The sequence below is a fragment of the Ptychodera flava genome, chromosome 2 (genome assembly GCF_041260155.1).
Source record: "Ptychodera flava strain L36383 chromosome 2, AS_Pfla_20210202, whole genome shotgun sequence".
Lineage (NCBI taxonomy): Eukaryota > Metazoa > Hemichordata > Enteropneusta > Ptychoderidae > Ptychodera > Ptychodera flava.
Window position 1 is genome coordinate 21,923,878 of NC_091929.1, and position 15,465 is coordinate 21,939,342.

The 15,465-nt window shown below is 36.1% G+C and overlaps 1 protein-coding gene across 2 annotated transcripts in view; it reads left to right on the forward strand.

The window, feature by feature from the left end:
* LOC139116977 (uncharacterized) overlaps positions 1 to 15,465 on the forward strand; it is a 41,509-nt gene that overhangs the window by 12,317 nt on the left and 13,727 nt on the right. Inside the window, exon 1 of one of the 2 annotated variants that reach the window (XM_070679750.1) lies at positions 12,693 to 13,242. The exons of the other annotated variant lie outside the window; for it this stretch is intronic. The gene's annotated coding sequence lies outside the window, so the exon portion shown is untranslated. Of the gene's footprint in view, positions 1 to 12,692; positions 13,243 to 15,465 lie in introns of those variants that run through there. 2 annotated transcript variants of the gene reach the window in all.

A 15,465-nucleotide genomic window follows, 5' to 3' on the forward strand; every position in this document is an offset into this window, starting at 1 on the left:
ATTTGTAAACTGAACTTGTTTCACTGGACAATTAATCTTGTCTGTCTGTAAACAGAGTAGAGATTGACTGACAGTTGACAGTATTTAAGCATAGTTCAGGTATTCAATGAACAACAAAATCGATGGCAAAAAACCTAAAAAACCCAGCTACTTTGTCCCTTTTATCGAAGCCTGAGCGAATATCATTTGTTTTAGACAGGCCAACTATTAAGCATGCAAATATAGAATGTACGAAAACCGTCCTTTCGTCCTACATATTAAAAAACCTGTAGTCTCCTAGTCAGCTTTGGAACAAGCATGAGTGCTCGGATGTTGAGAAAGTGTGTTGTATTAGACGTGACCACAAAGAGGACTATTGTATTCTACAGACGAATTCGAACAAAATTGAAATCCTGAATTAATACGCCCACGATATTTTTACTCTTTGAACGGTAACAATTGACCTTTCAGCGGAATTAGAGAAAATAAAATTCATTATAATCTAGTTAAAATAATGTTGGCAGAAAACTACTTTTTGTCAGCTCGTTTTTGCCACATAAAGACTTGCGCTATGTTTTAAATGAAATGTTAATAAGACCTGACGATAGACATTTTTGAAGACATAGTTGGAGGTATAGAGTCTCTCTTTCAGCCTTGTGAGCAAAAATAAAATTTGAAGTGCGCCTCTTGCGGCGAACGTGGGAAGAATCTGTTGGACAATATTGTGCAATGGCTAAATCCCTTTTTGTATAATCATCACTTCGATCAGTGTCCTCTCTTACCGCTGGCAGTCTTATGCCTGTTGTAAGCGACACGAACAGATTGTTGTAACTGTACAGCAAAAATAATAGGTCCGCTTAACGGTTTCCCAGTCTATTTCTCGACTGTTAATTCAATTTCGGATACGTTTTATTGTCGCCATTAAAGTTGTGCCGCACATGGGTAAATAAAATGTTAAAGTTCATTTTCTGGATTATTACAATTGTTATGGTCAGAACCAAGTAGCTCTTGGCACGCAACGCACAAGTCACTGCACGAAGAGGACGTGTCGCGAGAATGAAAAAATAAATCGCTTAACTTCTTTAGACGAGTTTGTAACCTTAACAAACAATAGGTCGATAGCCGCATCCACACTCGTCTAGAGGTCAGTTCTTCCTTACACATATGCATGCATCTATATATGTATGTATGTATGTATGTATGTATGTATGTATGTATGTATGTATGTATGTATGTATGTATGTATGTATGTATGTATGTATGTATGTATGTATGTCTGTCTGTCTGTCTGTCTGTCTGTCTGTCTGTCTGTGTATGTATGTATGTATGTATGTATGTATGTATGTATGTATGTATGTATGTATGTATGTATGTATGTATGTATGTATGTATGTATGTATGTATGTATGTATGTATGTATGTATGTATGTATGTATGTATGTATGTATGTGATAACATATATATGTGTATTTACTGATGTATTTACTGATATGAAAAGATAGATAGATAGATAGATAGATAGATAGATAGATAGATAGATAGATAGATAGATAGATAGATAGATATAGGTTGTTCCAAGTTTCAGATAAAACCATTATCTCTTGCATCTTCGTACGTGTCTTAATTCTCTGAAATCGATAGAAAGTGTTGTCGCTATCTCGTATTAAATGACATTGTGCCCTCACTTGGAACTGTATTGTCACGTTCCTACGGACTATGCTTGCAACAGGAGAGAGAGAGAGAGAGAGAGAGAGAGAGAGAGAGAGAGAGAGAGAGAGAGAGAGAGAGAGAGAGAGAGAGAGAGAGAGAGAGAGAGAGAGAGAGAGAGAGAGAGAGAGACAGAGAGAGAGAGAGACAGAGAGAGAGAGAGAGAGAGAGAGGGGGGGAGAGACAGAGACAGAGACACAGAGACACAGAGACAGAGACTGAGACGGAGAGACAGAGCCAGACAGTCAGACAGAGAGAGACAGACAGAGAGGGGAGGGAGAGAGACAGTGAGTGTCAGACACAGACAGAGAGACAAAGACAGATGGAGGGAGGGATAGAAGATAAGAAGATAAAAGAAAGAATATGGGGAAGATAGAACTAAAAATGAACATAAAGAAATACCAGATATGAACTGAATATGCTCACGTGTTTTACAACAGGTTCATTTATAATAGTACGCGTCACACAACAATGAGATTTATGTTATCACTATATGTAGCAGCTTTTTCTCAACTTCGCACATTACTATCAGAGTTTAATCACTAATTACAAAACTTTATTGAATATGCAAATGAGCTGTTAATTAACTTGACAGTGCTCAATGCTTTATGGGACAATTAGATATCCATCAGATCAACATTTGTCGCATGTTTTATTTAATTTAATGCTGTAATTTTAGAGTAATGTCACTAATTACAAAGTTCATTAAATATGCAAATAAACCCTAGATTAACCTGACACTGCTCAATGATTCATAGAACAATTGGATATGTATCACAGATTAATATTTGTTGCAAGTATCATCAAGTCTAGTGCAGGAATTTCAGAGTTATCTCACTAATAACAAAAGTTCATTAAATATGCAAATGAGAAGATAATTAACTTCACACAACTAAATGCTCTACACCACAATTAGATATCTGTCGGATCAGTATCTTCAGCAGATTTCATCACATTTGGTGCAGTTATTTTGGAGTTATATCACTAATTACAAAACTTCATAAAATATGCAAATGACCTATTTGTTAACTTGACATTGCCAAATACTTCTCAGTACAATTAGATATTTATCAAAACAATATCTGAACCCAATGTCAAAGACTTGGGTGCCGTAATTTCAGATTATAAACCTAATTACAAAGTTCATGAAATATGCAAATGAACCCTTAATTAATTTCACACTACTAAATGCTTTACACTACAGTTAGATATTAGTCGGATCAGTATCTGCAGCAGATTTCATCACATTTGGTGAAGTTATATCCGAGTTATATGACTAATTGCAAACCTTCATAAAATATGCAAATGAGCTATTTATTAACTTGACACTGCCTAATGCTTCTAACTATAATTAGATATATATCAGCTCAATATTTGTTGCAAGTATCATCAAGTCTGGTGCAGGAATTTCAGAGTTATCTCACTAATAACAAAAGTTTATTAAATATGCAAATGAGAAGATAATTGACATGACAGTCAGAGTATCATCATTATGTTCTTAGATTGTCATCTGTGAAAAGTTTTATGAAATTTTGTGCAGTATTTCTTGATATATGTCTATACTGTCATTACCGTCTCCGTAGGGAAACCATTGTACGGAAAAAACGATATTGCATAACTTCATTAATATGCAAGCCACACTAATCAAAATCTAGTCAGTTCTTGCAAGTGGCATATGGCACCTGTGTACAAAATCTGACTTGAATCCCTTCAGGCGGTATTGAGTTATCGTGTAAACAGACAGACAGACAGACAGACAGACACACACACACTAACACACACACAGACAGACAGACAGACAGACATCGCTATGACATTAGCCCACGTGTTTACACACGTGAGCTAAAAATGACATCAGGAACTCCGGGTAAAGGGAGATAGGTGGAGAGAAACTGTTAGGAGAGAGACAGGCTAGTAGGGAGCCGGACATGGAGGACAGAAGAAAGAAGACAAAGAAGTAGAGATACACCTGGTGAAATGAAATGCCAAAGAGACAGACACGGAGAAGCATATAGAGACATATAGACATATAGAGAAGCAATTTTCGCCAAATGTAAGAGAATGAAAAGCCCGAAAAGCCCGAGCGCCTGACGTTTACCCTTTCAAAATCCAAGGATGTATTGTTTGTTCATTCATATGTTTTTCCACGGGCAAATATTGAATAATGAATGATGATAGAAAAGTAGAAAATCACTGCACGGGAGTAGTATACTTGGCATGCGTATCTACGTAAGTCAATGACAGTCGTTTTTACAAGTCACGCATCTTGAATAATAACTTTAAGCCTAAAGCAATATGTGTACGTGCAGACATGCGCATAACCACAGACTGGACGTCCCAGGTAAACGTATGCATCGCTGGCCTGTGTACACACAGACACCCAAGAACACTTGTTACACAAGAAAGAAAGGCTAAACTAAATCGGGTTAAATCGCATGTGCATCGAGACTCGATAATCACCCTAACCTTGCCAATTACCCAGAATAGCTCCCGGCAGTCAAAACTTTTAGGTGCTGAAAAGCGGAGAATCGACGCTGTGGCGATGATAACGAAGGCGTATTGCACAATGAGTCCATGTGTTGCTTGGAAGACCGGATATCGATACTATAAGGTTACCCTGTTGATGTCAACAACACTTGACTGGTATCCTTGGTAATTTTTTCGTAAAAATTATCAAGCAGTTAAGGCCACACTAACTGTATCTTTTAGCATGTTTTTTTATGATTTCACTTTTAAATTAAAATAAGTTTGTAAGAATGTACTAATTTAAGTATATACACTAAAATTTTTTGAACAAGATAGGCCTAAAGATTACACTGCAATTAAATGTTTGCCGAAACATTAAATCTCAGCCCCATGCGGAAAAGCAAAAACCATGGATACTGTGCATATCTGCCATGAAATCTTCACAGAAACTGCATAGAGTAGTCCAATGTAATGCATAGGGGTGAATGTATTCAACTGTGACATTGTATATTCTTTTCTTCATTAATATACCATTTTTTGAAAATGGCAGGAAATCAAATGATCGTTAAAATTTGAATTTACTTGTCAAATGTTTCACAAAGGAATGGTTTCCTAATGCAGTAAAAGCACATCTTAAGTTCAGAGGGTAGAATTTAGAGAAAACTAGGAGAGAATAGGAAGATATTTTGAAGTCAACAAATTTCGAGAGTCACGTTGTAATTAGTGGGGCGTTCATTTCAACTCTTTTGGGAATAGTTCTTACGAAATGAAGTCATTGGCACATAATAATAAGTAATTTATTTGCGACATCTTTCTATATCTTTCTTTGCCTGCGAATATTTTTTTCTGCAGACAAGATCTGCTGTCGGAGGGAAAAGCACTCTAGGGACAGAAGTTATGACCCATGCAACTTTCTGTTGATTTTTAGCTTCTCCGGACTTATTTTAAATAAGCACAGAAAATTAATTTGTCACTGCCTTGTTGTTGTAAAATATAAAACACTTGTTTTACACAACAGCATAAGCAGATTGAGTGGCGATCATTTTAAAATTTCAAATATATCTCTCTTTGAGACATTGTTGCTTCTCTATTGACAATTACAAAGTACTCGTTATTAGATTATTGACTACGAAATGTACTCGTTTGCTTTTCCTCCTAGCTTTAGTTTATAATTTTCGTTTTCTAGCTAAGTGAAACCGTAATAAAGATTTTTGCGGCGTTTTGTAAACCCCATGGGTCCTTTTTTACAAATGAATTATCATTAGTTTTGATCTCTCCGTTGTATGATCGTGGGCTCGCTAGGCGTGGACACCTGTTCGGTCGCTTGAGGCGTGACAAAATTCCCCAACGTTTTCCGCCGTCAAAAACGCCGCCTTTAATCAGAGAACTGGCAAACAGGACGAAAATGCCCTCGTAATATCGAGAAAGCAGACAGTAACATGCGTTGAATAGTTAATAACAGGCACTCAAATGTCACTAGAAAATTATTAGTTATATCGCCAGATGTGCTTGAAATCGAAAGACGTAGAAGTGGTCTTATTATACTGAGTTTATTAGATATGTGATTTCCTAAGCGTTTACATCAGGACTAGCAAATGCCAATGAGGATATGAGGTTATATATGCAGTTTACGGACCAAGTGACCTAACAGCTTGACTCAAATAACCCTGGGGAGAATTTTCAACTGGATATTGGTAATGCTAACGTTAAAACGATAGCATCATAATCACAGAGTTTTTATTTTCTGTCATATTTTTTTTTCTTGTAAAGAATTAATCTTTGGCTATAACTACTGGAAGGAGGAAACTCTATCTAACGCTGAAGACATACCCGATGGAGCGATGATAATTTGATATGACAGATGTATTCTGATCAAGATGAGTTAGCATATGCATTTATATATATATATATATATATATATATATATATATATATATATATATATATATATATATATATATATATATATACTTTCACTTAATAAAGTAGTAATGATTCTCTCATTAAAAATTTTTAATTACATCCAGTTATGTCACGATATATACAATCACTACATGTGCCAATGTTTGTAACAATTAAAACTTTGCGTCTAGATGTGACTTTTCATATTGTTTCTGATATATCGAACACAGATCCTCAGCTTCAGATTACCACGGTTTTTGTCGCTTTTGCTACGACGCAAATCGGAACACCAAAGCCAGAGTCCCAATATTCTAGCTATTCTTGCCGTCTATACTTCTGATGTAATGTGCATAGATGATGGATGATCTTTTTTTGGATGGTATGGAAGTTAGTCAAAAACAGTTTGGATGTCATATTAACCCAATTTCGAACTAACACCATTAGGTCTTTAGGTTGATGTGTTCTTCGACCTATACAGGATGTCTGTATGTGCAGAGAAACAATAAGAAGTTACCATACCAACATGTCTGGGAAATTCGTTTTAAGAATTGAAGATGAAGTATGGAAACCTTTAATCCAAACGTGCACTCATAGAATCAATCAAATGCAAGAAAGTATACGTAGTTTGTTTAAATGCATAGATAGATAGATAGATAGATAGATAGATAGATAGATAGATAGATAGATAGATAGATAGATAGATAGATAGATAGATAGATAGATAGATAGATAGATAGATAGACGGAGACAGAAAAAAAATTTAATTATAATTTGCTGCTAACATCAAGGGACATATAAACAATACAGAGGTGATAAAAGCCGTTGAACCCTATAAACATGAATTATACCTAATCTCTGCATTTGCCGTTTAATGCTCCATTAAATTGAAACATCAGTACAAAAGCTTGATTGATTATGTCCTATATCCGTCACACAAAGTTGCATTTGTCGTCCCCGTGCTTAGCATTTTGCATGTAGCTTGTCACAGCTCTTACGCCATCAATAAAACATAGTGTTATTTCGTCAATAACACCATTTTTGATTGAAAGAACTCCCTTGGGTTTCTATATGGACAGGACGATAAAAGTCCCCGTTGATTTACCTGTCGTTTCTTGGGCGAAGGAACATTTCATCTCCTCGACCTTATTGATTATTTTGATATATCATCAGCTAAGTGTTATTTCTTTTTGTAAAATATAAAATATACATACAACTGCACTGGCTCATTTAAAGCCCGTTTAATAGAACTTGCAATAACTTTGCATTAGGTAAAGGCTGATTTTTTTTCAAAAATCCCGAATGGGTTATAGATTGGACAGCCTTGATTTAGGTTTAGCTAGTGGAAGGCAAAATCCAGAAAACTGTATGCTCATGCTATAAAGTTTAATAACAAGGAAAAGGTTGACCATAAACTTGAAAAGGTCATAGTTAAGAAGTGGCGGGGTAAAAGCTGTAACATTATATAAAATTTACTTTCTTGAGTACCGGGACATTTTTCCTTGTCGTCTACCAAAGGCAAGTAAGGTTTACACCAGCAAAATCAGCTCATTGATTACAAAATGTAATGTTATCTTTTGAAAATGGCAAATTTTAGGCAAAAATGGCGTCATTTGACAACACACACGATTGAAACTAATTTGGGATAATTGGATGATAAAGTAATGTCGATTTAATCTGCAAATGTAAGCTCATCTACTTTTCTTTGTAAGTTACACATTTGTTTGTATAAGTAATTTATAATATCGCAACATTTAGCTATAGGGCACCTAACACTTTGAGAAATTTTAAAAATATGAAGATATAATTATCCCAAATTAGTTCCAATTTAGTAAACAGTAGCATTGCATATTTTTTACAATGCATTTGCAAAAGTTAAAATTATCATCCCCTTATATATCGGCATATGTTAGGAAAAGCGAAGGTAGAATGATATCAAAACACAAATACATAAAGACATATCGCTGATCACAGAGATAATATGAAATCTCTAGTGTATCCCTTTGGGGAATGCTGGAAAGTACGCACTTACAATAATGAACTACCGTCCAGCGAAAGACAGAACATTTTTTCAGTGATAGCTGTCTCCGGCAGCTGATTCGTTGTGAACGGCTCTTACAATTCGTTCCCTCCCACAATTACTAAACTCACCCACTGAACTACCTATATGTATTCTCTATCTCAGTAACTCCCGCTTCAATCACTTATCTTCTTCGCCACATACCCACGTATGCCCTCCTGAATTAATCTACAGACTCACTCATCTACGCTCTCAGTAAGCCACCCACTCAAATAATCAACAACTAAATTATCTAGTCACCAATTCAAGTACCCAATAAGTTGGTACTTTAGTCTTACACACTTACTCACTTACTATCTCATGTTTCCCTTACTTTTATAACTCGCTTTCTCGTTTGTCTGTCTTCTCATCAACTTACAACGTCAAACTCTAATCTTCCAATTTGTAACTATATTTATCAACCCTCTTTCACAGAGTTATTCGATCACAGACTCTCGTTTTGTCTGTCTCTCTATCTGGCTCTGTCTGTCTATCTGCCCGTCTTCTCTCACATAAAGACTTGCTCTCACCAATCCATCAGCTAACTCACACACTCGTACTAACTCTCTAACGTTCTCACACAGTCACTTACCCAACCACTCACGTCTTCGATTACTCGCTTATCAACTCACTGAACTACCAACTTACTCTAACCCCACTCACTCACTCATTCTCTCCCTCAGCCCTCCCTCCCTCACTCACTCATCTAACCAACTACTACCTTATTTATTAACCCACTCAATAACTCGGTCAGTCACATAATCCATTGCACAAATTTATTCGTTAGTTATTTATTTCCTCTGTCCATCCATTCGTTAAATCAGTCATCTATTAGGTCGTGTATCCATTTCTTTGACTTTGAATGGTATTGCTCTAATTTAAATCAATGCAAATAGAAATGGATTTTTAAGTGTTCAATAACAATACACATAGGTAAAAGAAAATAAAGACAAGAAGACAATACAAATCTATGCGAAACGAAATATGACATAAGAGTTGTAGAATGGGTGTATATGTATTACCATTACACAATAGGAGAGTAAAAAGTAACACGCCATGATATAAAAAATTAAAATGAATAGAAATATTAAAAAGTACTATGATACACAAGTTATTTTCAAGTGTTGGTAGAAATAGACGAGTAGTGTTTTAATAAACAGATATATATATGCCATTTAAAATGTAATGCAGATTGTTGAATATTTGAATAAGCTGAACGTCACGTGTTTTGCAGATGTATTTGATGGCAAGGATTTTCACATGTTGATCACGTCTGATAGTTTGAAGTGAATCTTTGGTGGCTATTACATAACGGCCTGTGAGTCAAAATCGAAAGAGAATTGCAATATTTATGATACTTTAAAAAACATTTTTATGGTAAACTTAAAATAAGGCATCTTAATAGTAAAGTAGACATAACGGTAGCAGGTATGGAGCTCATGAAAAAGTCTTCTACAATACATAGCCTGACACGGGCAAATCTAGTCATCTGGAAAACACAAGTCCGGCGGTGATAAGCTACGTTATTGTACTTGCTAAATTCTCCTTTGAACCTTAAATTGAAAGAGGTATCTGATGTAGTTGATTTAATAGAGATTTCCAGTATTCAGAAAGACGTTTTATGTTATATGGCATTTTCCTGCAGCTGTTGACCCGTACCAAAGACTATATATTGACATGAAGACAGTAGCTTTCTACCTTAGAGCGATGAAGTTCATTTTCAAGACCATCTTGAAGTATGGGCAGTGTCAAACAAGCACGAAGATTGGTCGTTCGTTCATTCATTCATTCATTCATTCATTCATTCATTCATTCATTCATTCATTCATTCATTCATTCATTCATTCATTCATTCATATTCTCACACTGACACTCGCCCAACCCATTTATTTCTCATTCCTTAAGTAGCCCTTAAACTCACTCACCTAGTAAACACTCTCTTATCACTTCACACCTGTACCTGTTGTACGTCTATCATTTCAGCTCGCGTGTTTACACACGTGAGCTTGGTATCCGCCTGTCTCTGTAATCGTCTGGCTGTTGGAATCAAACCTAAACCAACTGAATAGATTCGCATATAACCAGCTGCATAGATATTGTTGCAAATCGCATGAACTGGCCACGTTCGAGAAAGACGGTATCAGTTGTAATGACTCTTGCTACAGATATTGATCATAAAAACCTACGACGGTTTCAAGGTCTTTCACTAGTATCGTGTCATCGCATTGCCTATTTGCAATTTCTTGTCAAATAACTGCTGATCACTATATTTCACAAACTTTCACTATTAGAGATATCTCTCTAAGAAACACAACACTGATGATTTGATTGGCTATATATACTGTAGTTAACATGCAAAGATTATAAAGGAGCGAAAATGTAATGTATACCTATTGACTGTTTTCTATGGCGCTTTTTGTAAAATATTGAAAAGCGCTTCACATCATTAAAAAGCAAACAATGAATAAGAAAAACAGTAAGAATTCAAATTAAAACAAGATGAGAACAAAAAGCTCATAAAATGTTTGAAATGCAAAAAGCAAGGCAATACAAGCTGATGAGAGGATTTAATTAAATTGTTTAAAAAGAAATTCTTTCAATTTGGATTTGAACAGTCGATTTTCTAAATTAAGCTTCATTCCAGCTACTTCCAAGCTTGCAAATTCAATATATATATATATATATATATATATATATATATATATATATATATATATATATATATATATATATATATATATATATAATCCCACAGTTAACGTTCAGTAAGAATATCCTTGCAAACATAAGAAAGGTTTTCCTATACCTACAAGACACGCATCACGCATTTCCCACAAAATGTTCAACAGAAATTCAGTAAAAGTAAGTTACAATCGTGTGCATGGTATGGCCCGAATCATCAAATCTCACAACAGTAATATCATGGAAAAGAAAGACATTACAAAAGAAAGTGTACAAGGGTCGGGATAAATTCTGGTATGGCCCGAATCATCAAATCTCACAACAGTAATATCATGGAAAAGAAAGACATTACAAAAGAAAGTGCAAGGGTCGGGATAAATTCTGCTGCCCGCCCCAAGGCGCCCGCCAATTGTAGGGAATTATACGGAGAGGACGTTACACGTGGTAACAACACTGAAAAATGTTACGTAGGACTCGCGACCAAAACACGATACGCTAATCATTTACAATCCTTCAACAACAAAGCTAATGGCAATAACACAGAATTATCCAAATACATTTGGAACCTCAAATCCAAAAACAAGCCATTTATTATATCATGACTGACGTGTACCCATTGAGGAATAACACCCAATGCCCTTTGTAATATATAGGATATTAAAACTCAAAGCGGAGCATATATGGGAGCCCTCTCCCCATGAGAAAAATCATTATACAAATGACACCACGTGTTCTATGTTTCAAGGCTTATTTTGTATTTCATCATACAAAAGAGCGAAGGCAAAAAGTACTCTTTTATAGAAAAGAAAAATGAATTGTTGCCATATGTTACAAGTGCAGCCCTTTCAACTACTGCCATTTTGTCTAAACGTGAGATGTACAATCCTCAGACTAGTACAATAGGAAAATATATCAAAATGAATATGAAAATGAGCAACACAAATTCTGTTGACAGGTTGCGGGAAAAGCGAGAAAACACTCCGTTGGCTTCGATTTCTTTACTTGATGGTTGGCCTCGTGAAACGCAATCAAACGCTGTCAAGCATTTTTCTACTATTTCGCATAGTAACAAACTCAGAAGCGTGTACTTGCATAATTGTCACATGTCAAACCAAAGAGTAAAGTAGCCAACATACCTGAAATAAATTTTGACTTCCGGACATGACGGTTTCAAAACTCTCCTGCTAGCATAGGGTCATATCTGTAGATAATTAATGTATGCAAGGTCGTCAGGCTAGAGGTCAACAACTATAGTATCCCCATGAGCTTTTGACCAAAGAAGCATATGCTGTGTTGTGTGTATCATATTTGTCTCTCGGACAAACCATGATTTAGCGACAGCTCTTGGCTTCTGCCCGAGGGCGTTTACGTGATATTCTTCGTAGAAAACCTCGGAAATAGAAACTCATCGAATCATATCTCAAGCTGCCTTCATGGAACACCTGTGTCATCGACCACCTAATTGAAAATTAGAATTTCTAAGTTTAGCCTCAGAAAGTAGCGTAATCACTTAGGTGCCAATTTCTTTCACTCACATAAATAAAAATCTAAACTCGTTCAATTTAATTAGCAATCCTTGAGAGAAAACTAATATATATGCGTGTGGAGAAAAAATGAATGTAGCGCGTTTCCCAAAGGAAATATCGCGATCGTTATATACCACCTTCAGTGGAATATCATTCTTCAACTCGAAAAAAAACATGGTTTATATGATTTAAAACGCCCACAAAAGTCTTGGTAGATGCCTGCTGAGGGGCTTTCCACGAGCGATAAACTTTGTCGACTTCATTTAAGCATTTTATATGATTAATGTTATGTTCTGGTTCGAGTCAAAGCTCCACGTGTTATGTTTTACCGTTTTGCTGCATTCGTGCGTCCACTCAGTGAGGGAGACGAGCTTGTGTGTCGAGTGTGCGACCATCGCTTTATGCAGCTCTCGGTGTCTCAATCGGCGAGTAGGCGGTGACTAAACTTTGTGATTGACAGCGACGGAGGATATATGAAAGAAAATGAATCCGGCATCGATCCCAACCGGCTGTTACTATTTTTAAGCCTGGCTCGGCCCTAGCACCGGCCACATCGTACAGGAAGAAGGGAAAAAATCAATACAACGGAGAAGTCGACGGCAGAGCATGGTGTTAGCTGACAAAACATCGGATTTGTCTTCTTGCACCGACATCCCTCTTCGTGTTGGATCATTCTTGCTTCCATTTACTCGCTGTACCGTTTATTAACTCAGCGCGCGGGTAGGACATCCATGATTAAACCCTTGCCCACGCACTTATAAATCATTTACGTTCATGTAGTCGGCTGGTCGACCCGACGTCTCGTCACTCCTATGGTTCGACGGAGTTTCTGCACCACTTTTTTATAACGAGCAGCGGACACCGGGCTCAACCATGACAAAGTAGTGCGGGCCATTGCGTATCTCAGCCTCGTTATTATTCTAGGTGAGTACTCATATTTCCTGAACTGTCAGGGGACGGAAGCAAATGAGGGCCTCAGTCCTTCCCAAAACATATATGGTATTTGAAACTACTTCGGAACGATTTCACACACTTTGTATAAAATGTTAATTATGTTTCCAGTTTATATATATATATATATATATATATATATATATATATATATATATATATATATATATATATATATATATATATATATATATATATATATATATATATGTAAAGAATGTGCTGTTTGTACCATCTTCCAGACCTATTGACAAATGCATGAATCTACACGAATATCTACAGGAATATCGTGCGTGCTACAGTGCGTTTTCAAATAACATCAAAAACACTCTTTCGTTTCCCCATTTTGACAATTCGTCATCGCAGAATTTTAGACGATGCAAACATTCTCGGCAACTGAGCCCCGCATTGTGAAAGCAGCCATGCCTATTAGAATAATTTTCGCACAATGGACAGGTATTTCTAAGGCTTTTTGGATATGAAATAATCCTATAATTAAAACCGATTTTGCAAACGAGAACTAGGTTTATTAATCATAGATGCATTATCGACATGGCTTCAATTATTACATATTGTTCATGCGTTTTTTCTTACTTAAATTTTACTAAAAAAGAGAACATGTCAACTAGATCAAGCTATCCATTAGATTCAGGGTTTTGTGGTTTAATGAAACGTTTGATGATGAACAACAAAACAATAATTTATTTTGCAGGTACAGTAAAAATAGCAACTTAATGAATCTTTTCAATACGTATTTATATTGTTCAACGCGATTTTGAGCGTCCAGGGAAAAGAGCGTTTGTCGACGGAGATAAACATGAGATGACACATAGCTTGGGAGTGACTGAAAAGATGTAAATCAATGTTACGAATACGCTGTTGAATATTCATCTCATACTCTGTAATCCATCAGGTCGCGTAAAACAAAATCAAGTATTCATTCCTTTACCCTCCACAAGTTGCACTAAAGCTTTTGACATTTTGAGAGCTTGATCGGCGACCTTTGCAAGATACGTGGCCGTGCATTCATCACAGAAATTCACTCCTGAACTGTTAATGTCAGCTCGCGGTCTACTGTTGCTAACTTGTTTGATTTTATCGTTTTGACTGGACTTGGGGAAAACACGCCACGCTAGAGCTAGACGGCTGAAAGTAAACGAAGAAAATGATTTTGTTGATAGTGTGAGCGATACAGAGACAACCCATCTCTAAGCATCCCCAGCTGACGAATCGGCTAGGGTTAGATCGCAAGTCACCCCATGAGCTCAGATACCAGCTTGTACGATATTGACAGAGTGTCTGTCTGTCTGTCTGTGTGTCTGTCTGTCTGTCTGTCTGTCAGTCTGTCTGTCTGTGTGTCTGTCTGTCTGTCTGTCAGTATGTCTGTCTGTCTGTCTGTCTGTCTGTCTGTATGTATGTATGTATGTATGTATGTATGTATGTATGTATGTATGTATGTATGTATGTATGTATATATGTATGTACGTACGTACGTATGATGTATGTATGTATGAATGTGTGTATGTATTTATGTATGTTTTATTAGTATATGCAAATGACTGTACATATATATATATATATATATATATATATATATATATATATATATATATATATATATATATATATATATATATATATATATATATATATATACATTATCAAATAAATGAAAGTGTTTGTTCGCTGAGATTGGACTTAGCTGGAAAAGGACTTAGCAATTGAGAGTTCATTTATAGTTAAGTATTGAGCATGTACTTGACACTAAGCGTCACGCTGTTATACGATCATCAGTCTTTTGGTGTTTCATGGTCTTTCTTCATGGACAAATCGCAAAAAGGAATAATGCCCTAAATTGCCAATCTGTCTACATCAATATCAAGAAAACTTTAAAAACCTGCTTCAGTCTGACAAAAAATTGTCCACAACAACTACATTTACACCTTCAAACAAGAGAAATGTTAAACAACAACTAACGTTCTCAGCATGTGAGGAACTAAAGACGGAAGTCTCAAGCATTCAACAACGACCGGTTCAGTGTGTCAACAGCGATGAAAACAAGCAATGCTACGTGTGCTTCTTGGAAATATTCTTGTGTTCAGGAGAGTGAACAGGCTTACTCAACACTAGAACAGAACTAATGTCACAATACCGGCATAAGAACTAATTCCTACCTCACGAACTTCACCTATCAAC